We start from the raw sequence: 13,359 nt of genomic DNA, 5'->3' as shown, positions 1-13,359 counted from the left end.
GATCCAATATTGGATAATCTGGAGGCTTTTTTGGCGGAGTTTCGATCCATGTTTGGAGAACATGATGCAATTCGTGTTGCAACCAACAAGATCCATTTTTTGCGACAAGGCAATCGATCAGTAACATTATATGCTTCGTAATTTCGACAACTTGCAACTGATATCAAGTGGGATGATGCCGCACTTGTGAGTCAATTTCTCTACGGATTACAATATGAGGTAAAGAAATTGATGCTTAATTTACCTGATCCTCAAACATTGAGTCAAGCAATTGACTTTGCTGTGAAGTGCGACAATTGACTTTTTGAATTTCGATCTGAGAGTCGCACAAGTAGGCCTCAACGTTACTACAATTCAATGGCAACACCGACGTCTCCTCAACACATACCTTCAGAAGTAGAGGATATGCAAATTGATGCGGTACGTTTCAAACCTCTTACTGAGCAAGAAAAGTCTCGTCGTCGACAAGAAGGATTGTGCTTATATTGTGGAGAACCTAAGCACACTGCTCAACATTGTCCAAAGAAGCGACGTAACTACAAAATGAGGAGTACGGCTGTCAAAGTAGACAGTATGTCGGAAAACGAGTACGTCCAGCTACAATAGGGACCGTGCGGCTGGAATCTTGTACAACTTCTAATGAAGGTCCTATCCTCTCCTCAGAACCATCTCCTTATTTTATAATAGATGTGCGTTTAGGACCTAATAATTACAAAGCCTCTGCCTTGATAGATTCAGGAGCCTCAGCTTGTTTTTTAGATGAAGAATTTGCTAGATGTCATAGAATATCATTAATACAAAAAACCAAACCTGTTCACGTAGAAGTCATAGATGGTCGTCCGTTGTCTTCTGGAGATGTAACTCACGAAACACTTCCTGTAGATGTAGTAATAAATGGTCATAGTAGTTGCGTAATTTTTAATATAATTAGATCCCCCTCTAATCCAGTAATTTTAGACTTATCATGGTTAGAAAAGTATAATCCTCGAATAGATTGGATTTCTCGTAAACTTGATTTTCCTCGGAGCATTAGTAACAGTTCTATTAATCAAGTAAAAAACCATGAATCTAGTATAGTAAAACCCGCACTTATAGGTGCAAAAGCATTTATACATGCAGCAAAAGAAGGATCAACTTTTGCTATTTATGCTGCACCTATTTCTGAAAGCGTAAAAACTTCAAGTGGCATTCCAAGTTAATATCAGGATTATCAAGACGTTTTTGAGAAAAAGAATGCAGATATTCTTCCTGAGCATCGCCCATACGATTGTTCAATCGATCTCAAGGAAGGAACTCAGCCACCATTTGGACCAATTTACAGTTTATCGCAAGATGAGTTGGCTGAACTCAAGACATATATTGACGAGAATTTAGTGAAGAATTTCATACGCCATTCAAAATCTCCAGCAGGAGCTCCAATTTTATTCGTAAAGAAAAAAGATGGATCTTTACGAATGTGTGTTGACTATCGAGGACTCAACAAGATCACAATCAAGAACAGGTATCCATTATCTTTGATATCAGGACTCCTTGACCAGTTAAATCAAGCTAAGATCTATACAAAAATAGATCTAAGAGGAGCATATAATCTAGTACGGATCAAAGAAGGAGATGAATGGAAGACTGCGTTTCGAACCAGGTACGGACACTTTGAATACAATGTCATGCCTTTTGGACTCACGAATGCACCAGCTGCTTTTCAACATCTCATGAATGATGTATTTCGTGAATTCTTAGACAATTTTGTCGTCTGCTACCTAGACGATATCCTGATTTATTCTAAGAATGTTGAAGAACATGAAATACATGTTCGTCAAGTATTACAAAAACTTAGAGATGCAGGATTGTACGCCAAGATAGAAAAGTGTGTATTTCACACTACTCAAGTTGACTTTTTAGGATACATCATTTCAAATGATGGTCTTATGATGGATTCTAAGAAAGTCCAAACAATCATGGATTGGAAGATTCCAAAGACTGTAAGAGATGTCCAATGTTTCTTGGGATTTGCCAATTACTATCAGATCTTCATCAAAGACTTCTCACGAGTTGCAGCTCCACTTACACGCTTGACTAGTAAAGATAAATTCCAATGGAACCAAGAAGCGGAAGTAGCATTTGAAGCCTTGAAGACATCGTTTGTCTCTGCACCAGTCTTATATCGTGTTGACTTTTCCAAGGTATTTTTTATGGAAACAGACGCATCGGATTTTGCCTTGGGTGCAGTTTTATCACAAATGGGAACAGATGACAAACTTCATCCGATAGCTTTTCATTCAAGAAAATTCTCAGCAGCCGAGATCAATTATGAGATCCACGATAAAGAACTTCTTGCAATTGTGGATTCTTTTCAAGAATGGCGTCATTATCTAGAAGGTGCTTCTAGTCCAGTCACTGTGTATACAGATCACAAGAACCTCAAGTATTTCATGTCAGCACGCGTGTTGAATCGTCGTCAAGCTCGTTGGAGTATGTCTTTGTCAAGATTCGACTTCATTATCACTTATCGGCCAGGAAAACAACAAGGTTTATCCGATGCCCTGTCTAGACGTTCTTATTTTGCACCAAAAGAAGGAGATGCAGCTTTTGAGCAACAAAGAACGGTCCTCTTGAAACCGGAGCAATTTCATCTCCGACCAGTGAAATCAACACTGACTGTTGATTCAATTTTTCTCAAGCAAATCCAGTCTAGTATGTCCTCAGACCCTCTTGTTCATGATATCGAGAATAATTCTTCCAAGTCTCATGATTCTTCTAAGTTCGAGTTCAAGAATAATCTATTATATTTTGAAGGACGCCTATATGTTCCAGAAGGAAAAGCACGTTTGCGTGTTCTTCAAGCACGTCATGACTTTCCAGCAGCAGGTCACTTTGGATATAATAAGACTCTAGAACTCATATCAAGAGATTTTTGGTGGCCACAAATGTAGAAGTCAGTCAAAGACTTTGTACAATCATGTGATATTTGTTCAAGATCAAAAATTCCTCGACATCGACCTTACGGACTTCTTCAGCCATTACCTATACCAGAACAACCATGGTCTTCTGTTTCTATGGATTTCATCACAGATCTTCCAAACTCAAGATCTTATGATTCTATATTTGTGATAGTAGATCGTTTCACCAAGATGGCACATTTTATGCCATGTACAAAATCTATCACAGGTGAAGAAACAGCTAAGCTTTTCATTGATAATATCTATCGCTATCATGGATTACCTAAAGATATCATATCGGATAGGGGAACTCAATTTGTGTCGAGATTCTGGAGGACTCTTTTCAAGATTTTAAAAGTGGACATAAAGCTATCTTCAGCTTTCCATCCTCAAACTGATGGACAAATAGAGCGCGTAAACCAAGTCTTGGAACAGTATTTAAGGTGTACCATCAACTACCAACAAGATGATTGGACAATCCTTCTACCATTGGCAGAGTTTGCTTATAATAATACAGTACATTCTTCCACGCAACAAACACCTTTCTTTGCCAATTATGGCTATCATCCACGACTTGATACTTTTGATTTTTCAAAAGTTGATAATCCTGCAGCAAAAGATATGGCAAATCGGTTGTCAGAGTTACATGCAATAATGAAGGTGCAGTTGAAGAAAGCTCAAGAACGACAAAAGATAAATGCAGATGTATATCGTAAAGAGCAACCACAACTCAACGTGGGTGATAAGGTATGGCTACTTCGTCGCAATATCAAGACCACTCGACCTTGTGACAAATTGGACTATCGTAGGCTTGGCCCCTTTTCTGTTTCTGAACAGATCAACCCAGTTGCATATCGGTTACATCTATCGGAGTCAATGAAGATCCATCCTGTATTCCACGTGTCTCTTCTTGAACCATATAAGACAGTGGATATACAAGGAAGAAGACAAATGCCACCGCCTCCTATAGAAGTAGATAATAATGAAGAATTTGAGGTGGAAGAGATATTAGACTCAAGGCGATGCCGAAATAAGCTGGAATATCTTGTTCATTGGCGCGGATATGATATTAGTGAGCGCACATGGGAGCCATCCAGGAATCTAGCAAATGCATCAGCTAAAGTCAAAGTTTTTCATCAACGACATCCATCAAAACTAAGATGAAAACCTCTCTTATAAAAGAGACAAGATTGAGGCAAGATAACATTCAATTTTCTATCCTTGTTTGTAACTTCTTTGCATTTGTGACGCTAATTAGATGGAGAGCCAACAACCAGCGGATTCAATTCAAGAACCTTCGTTTGCTGACTTACCGGATGAGACATTGCGATTGTCACAACCTTCAAGACGACGCAACCGAGATGAAGACCCTCAAGAACGACATGTTCTTCCTCGAATAGATGGTGTCAAGGACAAGAACTCGATGAAAAACAATTCAGACAAGTGAGCCTTCACTCAAAGAGAGGTAAATAAACAAATATATATATTGAAAGAGAAACTAGAATGGCTATTGCCAAAAGACAAGAAAACTAGAGACCCTTGAAACTAGACTAGAAGCAAGAAAGGAGTTGACAAGAGTGAAGAGGGCTTCACTCTTGCCTCTATATATACTATCTAACTAGAAGCCACATGGCGATGTTCTATAAGACCTCCAATATATGTTGACTTTCTAGGCCACATGCCTTTGCTTGCAAGGCAAGTTTTCTATGGATGGACCACGTAGTTAGCTTGTTCTTTAAGCTTCCAACATGTGTCGCACATTGCTAACTTGTTGACCAAGTTTCTAGCCTAAAAGTCAACTATAGACTCCTATAAAGTCAAAGCAGCGTCTATGAAGCTTCTAAGAAGCTTCTCTAGAAGATATTACACAATTAACCTACTTTTATCTACTTTTACATACTTTTATCTATTCATATAGGTAATTATATGTATGTCCGTGACATTACCCCCTCTTTTAGGGACGAGTTCCACGAGGAGCGGTGATTATATATTGAGAAAATCTAATATGCGGCGAATTGTATTTGCTACATACTCTGATCTTTGTTCTCTTCGAAGATAGTTGATGGGTCCTCTTAGCCATCGATGGTGTCCCATTCCAGGGCGAGAAGACCACCCTGTTATTTGATCACTGTTGAGGCCTTCATAACATCTATTCGAGGAAGAACATGTCGTTCTTGAGGGTCTTCATCTCGGTTGCGTCGTCTTGAAGGTTGTGACAATCGCAATGTCTCATCCGGTAAGTCAGCAAACGAAGGTTCTTGAATTGAATCCGCTGGTTGTTGGCTCTCCATCTAATTAGCGTCACAAATGCAAAGAAGTTACAAACAAGGATAGAAAATTGAATGTTATCTTGCCTCAATCTTGTCTCTTTTATAAGAGAGGTTTTCATCTTAGTTTTGATGGATGTCGTTGATGAAAAACTTTGACTTTAGCTGATGCATTTGCTAGATTCCTGGATGGCTCCCATGTGCGCTCACTAATATCATATCCGCGCCAATGAACAAGATATTCCAGCTTATTTCGGCATCGCCTTGAGTCTAATATCTCTTCCACCTCAAATTCTTCATTATTATCTACTTCTATAGGAGGCGGTGGCATTTGTCTTCTTCCTTGTATATCCACTGTCTTATATGGTTCAAGAAGAGACACGTGGAATACAGGATGGATCTTCATTGACTCCGATAGATGTAACCGATATGCAACTGGGTTGATCTGTTCAGAAACAGAAAAGGGGCCAAGCCTACGATAGTCCAATTTGTCACAAGGTCGAGTGGTCTTGATATTGCGACGAAGTAGCCATACCTTATCACCCACGTTGAGTTGTGGTTGCTCTTTACGATATACATCTGCATTTATCTTTTGTCGTTCTTGAGCTTTCTTCAACTGCACCTTCATTATTGCATGTAACTCTGACAACCGATTTGCCATATCTTTTGCTGCAGGATTATCAACTTTTGAAAAATCAAAAGTATCAAGTCGTGGATGATAGCCATAATTGGCAAAGAAAGGTGTTTGTTGCGTGGAAGAATGTACTGTATTATTATAAGCAAACTCTGCCAATGGTAGAAGGATTGTCCAATCATCTTGTTGGTAGTTGATGGTACACCTTAAATACTGTTCCAAGACTTGGTTTACGCGCTCTATTTGTCCATCAGTTTGAGGATGGAAAGCTGAAGATAGCTTTATGTCCACTTTTAAAATCTTGAAAAGAGTCCTCCAGAATCTCGACACAAATTGAGTTCCCCTATCCGATATGATATCTTTAGGTAATCCATGATAGCGATAGATATTATCAATGAAAAGCTTAGCTGTTTCTTCACCTGTGATAGATTTTGTACATGGCATAAAATGTGCCATCTTGGTGAAACGATCTACTATCACAAATATAGAATCATAAGATCTTGAGTTTGGAAGATCTGTGATGAAATCCATAGAAACAGAAGACCATGGTTGTTCTGGTATAGGTAATGGCTGAAGAAGTCCGTAAGGTCGATGTCGAGGAATTTTTGATCTTGAACAAATATCACATGATTGTACAAAGTCTTTGACTGACTTCCACATTTGTGGCCACCAAAAATCTCTTGATATGAATTCTAGAGTCTTATTATATCCAAAGTGACCTGCTGCTGGAAAGTCATGACGTGCTTGAAGAACACGCAAACGTGCTTTTCCTTCTGGAACATATAGGCGTCCTTCAAAATATAATAGATTATTCTTGAACTCGAACTTAGAAGAATCATGAGACTTGGAAGAATTATTCTCGATATCATGAACAAGAGGGTCTGAGGACATACTAGACTGGATTTGCTTGAGAAAAATTGAATCAACAGTCAGTGTTGATTTCACTGGTCGGAGATGAAATTGCTCCGGTTTCAAGAGGACCGTTCTTTGTTGCTCAAAAGCTGCATCTCCTTCTTTTGGTGCAAAATAAGAACGTCTAGACAGGGCATCGGATAAACCTTGTTGTTTTCCTGGCCGATAAGTGATAATGAAGTCGAATCTTGACAAAGACATACTCCAACGAGCTTGACGACGATTCAACACGCGTGCTGACATGAAATACTTGAGGTTCTTGTGATCTGTATACACAGTGACTGGACTAGAAGCACCTTCTAGATAATGACGCCATTCTTGAAAAGAATCCACAATTGCAAGAAGTTCTTTATCGTGGATCTCATAATTGATCTCGGCTGCTGAGAATTTTCTTGAATGAAAAGCTATCGGATGAAGTTTGTCATCTGTTCCCATTTGTGATAAAACTGCACCCAAGGCAAAATCCGATGCGTCTGTTTCCATAAAAAATACCTTGGAAAAGTCAACACGATATAAGACTGGTGCAGAGACAAACGATGTCTTCAAGGCTTCAAATGCTACTTCCGCTTCTTGGTTCCATTGGAATTTATCTTTACTAGTCAAGCGTGTAAGTGGAGCTGCAACTCGTGAGAAGTCTTTGATGAAGATCTGATAGTAATTGGCAAATCCCAAGAAACATTGGACATCTCTTACAGTCTTTGGAATCTTCCAATCCATGATTGTTTGGACTTTCTTAGAATCCATCATAAGACCATCATTTGAAATGATGTATCCTAAAAAGTCAACTTGAGTAGTGTGAAATACACACTTTTCTATCTTGGCGTACAATCCTGCATCTCTAAGTTTTTGTAATACTTGACGAACATGTATTTCATGTTCTTCAACATTCTTAGAATAAATCAGGATATCGTCTAGGTAGCAGACGACAAAATTGTCTAAGAATTCACGAAATACATCATTCATGAGATGTTGAAAAGCAGCTGGTGCATTCGTGAGTCCAAAAGGCATGACATTGTATTCAAAGTGTCCGTACCTGGTTCGAAACGCAGTCTTCCATTCATCTCCTTCTTTGATCCGTACTAGATTATATGCTCCTCTTAGATCTATTTTTGTATAGATCTTAGCTTGATTTAACTGGTCAAGGAGTCCTGATATCAAAGATAATGGATACCTGTTCTTGATTGTGATCTTGTTGAGTCCTCGATAGTCAACACACATTCGTAAAGATCCATCTTTTTTCTTTACGAATAAAATTGGAGCTCCTGCTGGAGATTTTGAATGGCGTATGAAATTCTTCGCTAAATTCTCGTCAATATATGTCTTGAGTTCAGCCAACTCATCTTGCGATAAACTGTAAATTGGTCCAAATGGTGGCTGAGTTCCTTCCTTGAGATCGATTGAATAATCGTATGGGCGATGCTCAGGAAGAATATCTGCATTCTTTTTCTCAAAAACGTCTTGATAATCCTGATATTGACTTGGAATGCCACTTGAAGTCTTTACGCTTTCAGAAATAGGTGCAGCATAAATAGCAAAAGTTGATCCTTCTTTTGCTGCGTGTATAAATGCTTTTGCACCTATAAGTGCGGGTTTTACTATACTAGATTCATGGTTTTTTACTTGATTAATAGAACTGTTACTAATGCTCCGAGGAAAATCAAGTTTACGAGTAATCCAATCTATTCGAGGATTATACTTTTCTAACCATGATAAGCCTAAAATTACTGGATTAGAGGGGGATCTAATTATATTAAAAATTACGCAACTATTATGACCATTTATTACTACATCTACAGGAAGTGTTTCGTGAGTTACATCTCCAGAAGACAACGGACGACCATCTATGACTTCTACGTGTACAGGTTTGGTTTTTTGTATTAATGATATTCTATGACATCTAGCAAATTCTTCATCTAAAAAACAAGCTGAGGCTCCTGAATCTATCAAGGCAGAGGCTTTGTAATTATTAGGTCCTAAACGCACATCTATTATAAAACAAGGAGATGGTTCTAAGGAGAGGATAGGACCTTCATTAGAAGTTGTACAAGATTCCAGCCGCACGGTCCCTATTGTAGCTGGACGTACTCGTTTTCCGACATACTGTCTACTTTGACAGCCGTACTCCTCATTTTGTAGTTACGTCGCTTCTTTGGACAATGTTGAGCAGTGTGCTTAGGTTCTCCACAATATAAGCACAATCCTTCTTGTCGACGACGAGACTTTTCTTGCTCAGTAAGAGGTTTGAAACGTACCGCATCAATTTGCATATCCTCTACTTCTGAAGGTATGTGTTGAGGAGACGTCGGTGTTGCCATTGAATTGTAGTAACGTTGAGGCCTACTTGTGCGACTCTCGGATCGAAATTCAAAAAGTCGACTGTCGCACTTCACAGCAAAGTCAATTGCTTGACTCAATGTTTGAGGATCAGGTAAATTAAGCATCAATTTCTTTACCTCATATTGTAATCCGTAGAGAAATTGACTCACAAGTGCGGCATCATCCCACTTGATATCAGTTTCAAGTTGTCAAAATTGCGAAGCATATAATGTTACTGATCGATTGCCTTGTCGCAAAAAATGGATCTTGTTGGTTGCACCACGAATTGCATCATGTTCTCCAAACATGGATCGAAACTCCGCCAAAAAAGCCTCCAGATTATCCAATATTGGATCTCGTCGTTCAAGAAAAGATGAAAACCATGGCAATGCTGAACCTGAAAGAAGTGTACCAATGAATCTAACTTGTGACCCTGGAGTTGGATAGCTCTGGGGTTGAAGTTCAATCACTAATTGGACCTGATTGATGAATCCTCGAAACTTGGATCTGGTACCATCAAACTTCTCGGGCAAGGCCACTCTCGGTTCTCTAACACTCGAAGGGTGTTCCATTCTGGGAGAAGGGACATGGTTTGGTGCAGATGTTGAAGCAGCCCCAATCATCTCTATATCTTCACTTCCTACCATTCTTGTTGCTCCTTGTGGTGGTAAATTGAGTTGATGCATCGCAAGCATTAACTCCCTCAATTATTCTTGCATCAGTGCCATTGCACTCTTCATTTCAACAAGCTCTGCCATAGTAGCACTTAGAAAAGAGAAGATGTCTAATAACGCTCAAAACAAATAGAAGAGAGGAATTGATAACAAAGAAAATACTAAGAATAATATCAGTTTAAAAGAGGGTAATCCGCAACTTCTAATGCGCTTATGTCTTATCAAGAAAAAGGGGTAATCCACTCTTAATCAAGAAAAGACAAAGCTCTCATATTGTAAGTGTACTCTTGTCAATCTGTCAAGGACAAGAACTCGATGAAAGCTAAAGAGTAAGTGAGACTTTTCTCAAAGAAATAGGACAAAATAGAAATATGTATATTAAGAAAGAAATTAGAATGGCTATTGCCAAAATACAAGAAAACTAGAGACCCTTGAAACTAGACTAGAAGCAAGAAAGGAGTTGACAAGAGTGAAGAGGGCTTCACTCTTGCCTCTATATATACTATCTAACTAGAAGCCACATGGCGATGTTCTATAAGACCTCCAATATATGTTGACTTTCTAGGCCACATGCCTTTGCTTACAAGGCAAGTTTTCTATGGATGGACCACGTAGTTAGCTTGTTCTTTAAGCTTCCAACATGTGTGGCACATGGCTAATTTGTTGACCAAGTTTCTAGCCTAAAAGTCAACTATAGACTCCTATAAAGTCAAAGCAGCATCTATGAAGCTTCTAAGAAGCTTCTCTAGAAGATATTACACAATTAACCTACTTTTATCTACTTTTACATACTTTTATCTATTCATATAGGTAATTATATGTATGTCCGTGACAACGTAACATATAAAGCAAAAGATGATCTTTCTTTTGCAACATGCATGAAAGCTCTCACATCTATCAATAAAGATTTGGATGTAGTAAACTTTTGTACTTCTACTTTACTAACTTGATCTTGGATTATACTACTAAAAAAATTAAGATTACAAGAAATCCAATTTATTTGAGGATTATATTTTTCTAGCCACAATAATCCTAAAATAACTGGATTGGAAGGAGATCTTATTACATTAAATACTACTACATTGTTATGATCTTTAATTGTTACATCTAAAAGAGTAGTCTCATGGATAATATTTCCAGAAGGCAACAAACAACCATCTATGACTTCTACATGTACGGATTTAGTTTTCTTGACTAAAAGTATTTTTTTTATTTTTGACAAAATCTTTGTCTATAAAATAGGCTGAGGCTCTTAAATCTAATAAAGCAAAGACTTTCTGATTTTTAGGTCCTAAACACACATCTATTATAAAACAAGGTGAGGGATCTGAGGAGAAAATAGGATCTTTACCAGGTGTTGTATATGATTTCAGTCGCACGGTCCCTATTATAGCTGGTGAAACTCGTTTTTTGACACATTATCTTCTTTGGTAATTGTGCATCTCATTTTATAATTGTGTTGCTTCTTTGGACAATGTTAAGCAGTGTATTTAGCTTCTCTATAATATAAATAAAAACCCTCTTAGTGACGTCGAGCTTTTTCTTGCTCTGTGAGAGATTTAAAATATATCATATCAATTTGCATTGGTTTTGGCATTGATGAATATGTTTCAGAAAACTTGGAAGCTATGGCCATTACTTGACTTATTCCTCTTAAGCCAAGTCTTTATTCTTGATGCCTTTCAAATAATTGATTATCCCATGGAATGGCTTGAGCAATAAATTATTCTAAAGATTCTACTGTTGGTATTATTAATAATAAATCTTTGACACTATCCTTCAATCCATATCAAAATTTATTGATGAGTGCTTTGTCATTCCAGTCCATATTACAAACAAGGTTTTGAAATTTAGCAATATATGTGGTGGCTCATCATGATTCTTATCATAAAGATAAGAATTTGGTCTCTATTATTTATTCTTGATCACTTTCTATGAATGTAGCCATAAATACTTCTAAGAATGAATTCAAATCATAAAGGAATTACAAAACTTTTTCCATTAAAGGTGCAAATTAAAAATGAGCACTTTCTAATAGATGTATGTCTATGAATCTAACTTGAGTAAATCCATTAGGGTATTGAAAAGAGTGCAACCTTAGATAGAGCTTGACTTATTGCAAAAATCCTCAAAATTTTGATCTTATTCCATCAAACTTCTCAGGCATACTAATCATTCTCCTTGTCATACTTGTAGAAGCAAAACTCTTTAGATTTGATTGTAAAGTTTATCTACTTGATTCTTTCAATTGCACAACTTCTTGTCACAAACTCTGAACTTCTTTCACATGTGTAGGTATAGTATTCCATGATTTTTATTAGAAATATGTGAGATTTCTATTCTAAGACTGTTGAGAAGCTCATGAAGATCTACAATAGTTGTAAATCTATTTTCACTTCCACTAGGAGTAGCATCCATAATCTTTCCTTTTATAGGCAATTCAAACAAATCCAAAAAATTAAATTAAAAGAGGGTAATCTACAACCTTTAATAAAAATTTCTACAAAGATGGATAATCTAGTCTCTTTAAAGAAAGATCAAAGTTAGAAAACAAGATTTTTTTGTTTAAAAGATAAATAGTCTACAACCTTCAAAATACAATAGTAGAAGTGGGATAATTCATTCACTTCTAAAATAAAATAAAAATAGTATGTTAGTACTCTTGTCAAACTGTGAAGGATATGAATCTCAAAGAAAGAAAATCCTCGATACTCTCTTGTGTCATTGAAGAGAAGTAGAAAGTCACTTAAAACGTAATATAATATTAACTAGAATAGATATTGCTAAAAATAAAAAGACTATAAAGTCTTGAAACAAGACTAAGGACTAGAATGGCATTGACAAGAGTAAAGAAGGCTTCATTCTTACTTCTATATATACTCTTAATTAGGAGCTACATAGCGATGTTCTATAAGACCTCCAAAATGTATTGACTTTGCTAGCCACATGTCTTAACTTGTAAGGCAAGTTATCTATGTATGGTTAGTTTGTTCTACAAGCTACTATACTGAGTTAACTTGTTCTACAAGCTACCGACACATGGTTAACTTCTTGACTAAGTTCTCAATCTACAAACACATCTAAAGTCAAAACCGCATCTATGAAGCTTCTAGAAAGCTTCATTAAAAGACTTTAAGAAATTAATCTATATTTATCTTTTTCTATTTAATCATATAAGTAATTATTGAAGTAAATATATATGTCTGTGACAAAAACCTTCCAACTTTTTCTACCTACTTGACATCAATCATAATCTTAAAATTACATTGCCACTAAAGAAAGAGCTATAGTACTTTGTATAAAAGTACTTATATTTTGTACTTCATGTAAAATCTGCTTTAATAATTTTTTATCAATCTTCAATTGCATCAAAATTTGCCTTTGTATTTGACTATTATTTCAAGCAATTTCTATAGTGCTATCACTAATAACTTCTTCATATATAATATCATTATGTGTTGTACTAAAAATTCAATATAAATATAGCCTCAATGCATCAATATTATATATTCTATCAATATAAGAAGCTTCTATCATAGCTTATAACTTAAAAATATTATCAATTTTTTTAAATAGATATTTTTCAATGCTAGAAAGTCTTTGGCTATCCTAACCTTAGT

This window comes from Physcomitrium patens, chromosome 1, assembly GCF_059467195.1.
Source record: "Physcomitrium patens ecotype Gransden chromosome 1, ASM5946719v1, whole genome shotgun sequence".
NCBI classification, from domain to species: Eukaryota; Viridiplantae; Streptophyta; class Bryopsida; order Funariales; family Funariaceae; genus Physcomitrium; species Physcomitrium patens.
This window is presented reverse-complemented; position numbering follows the sequence as displayed.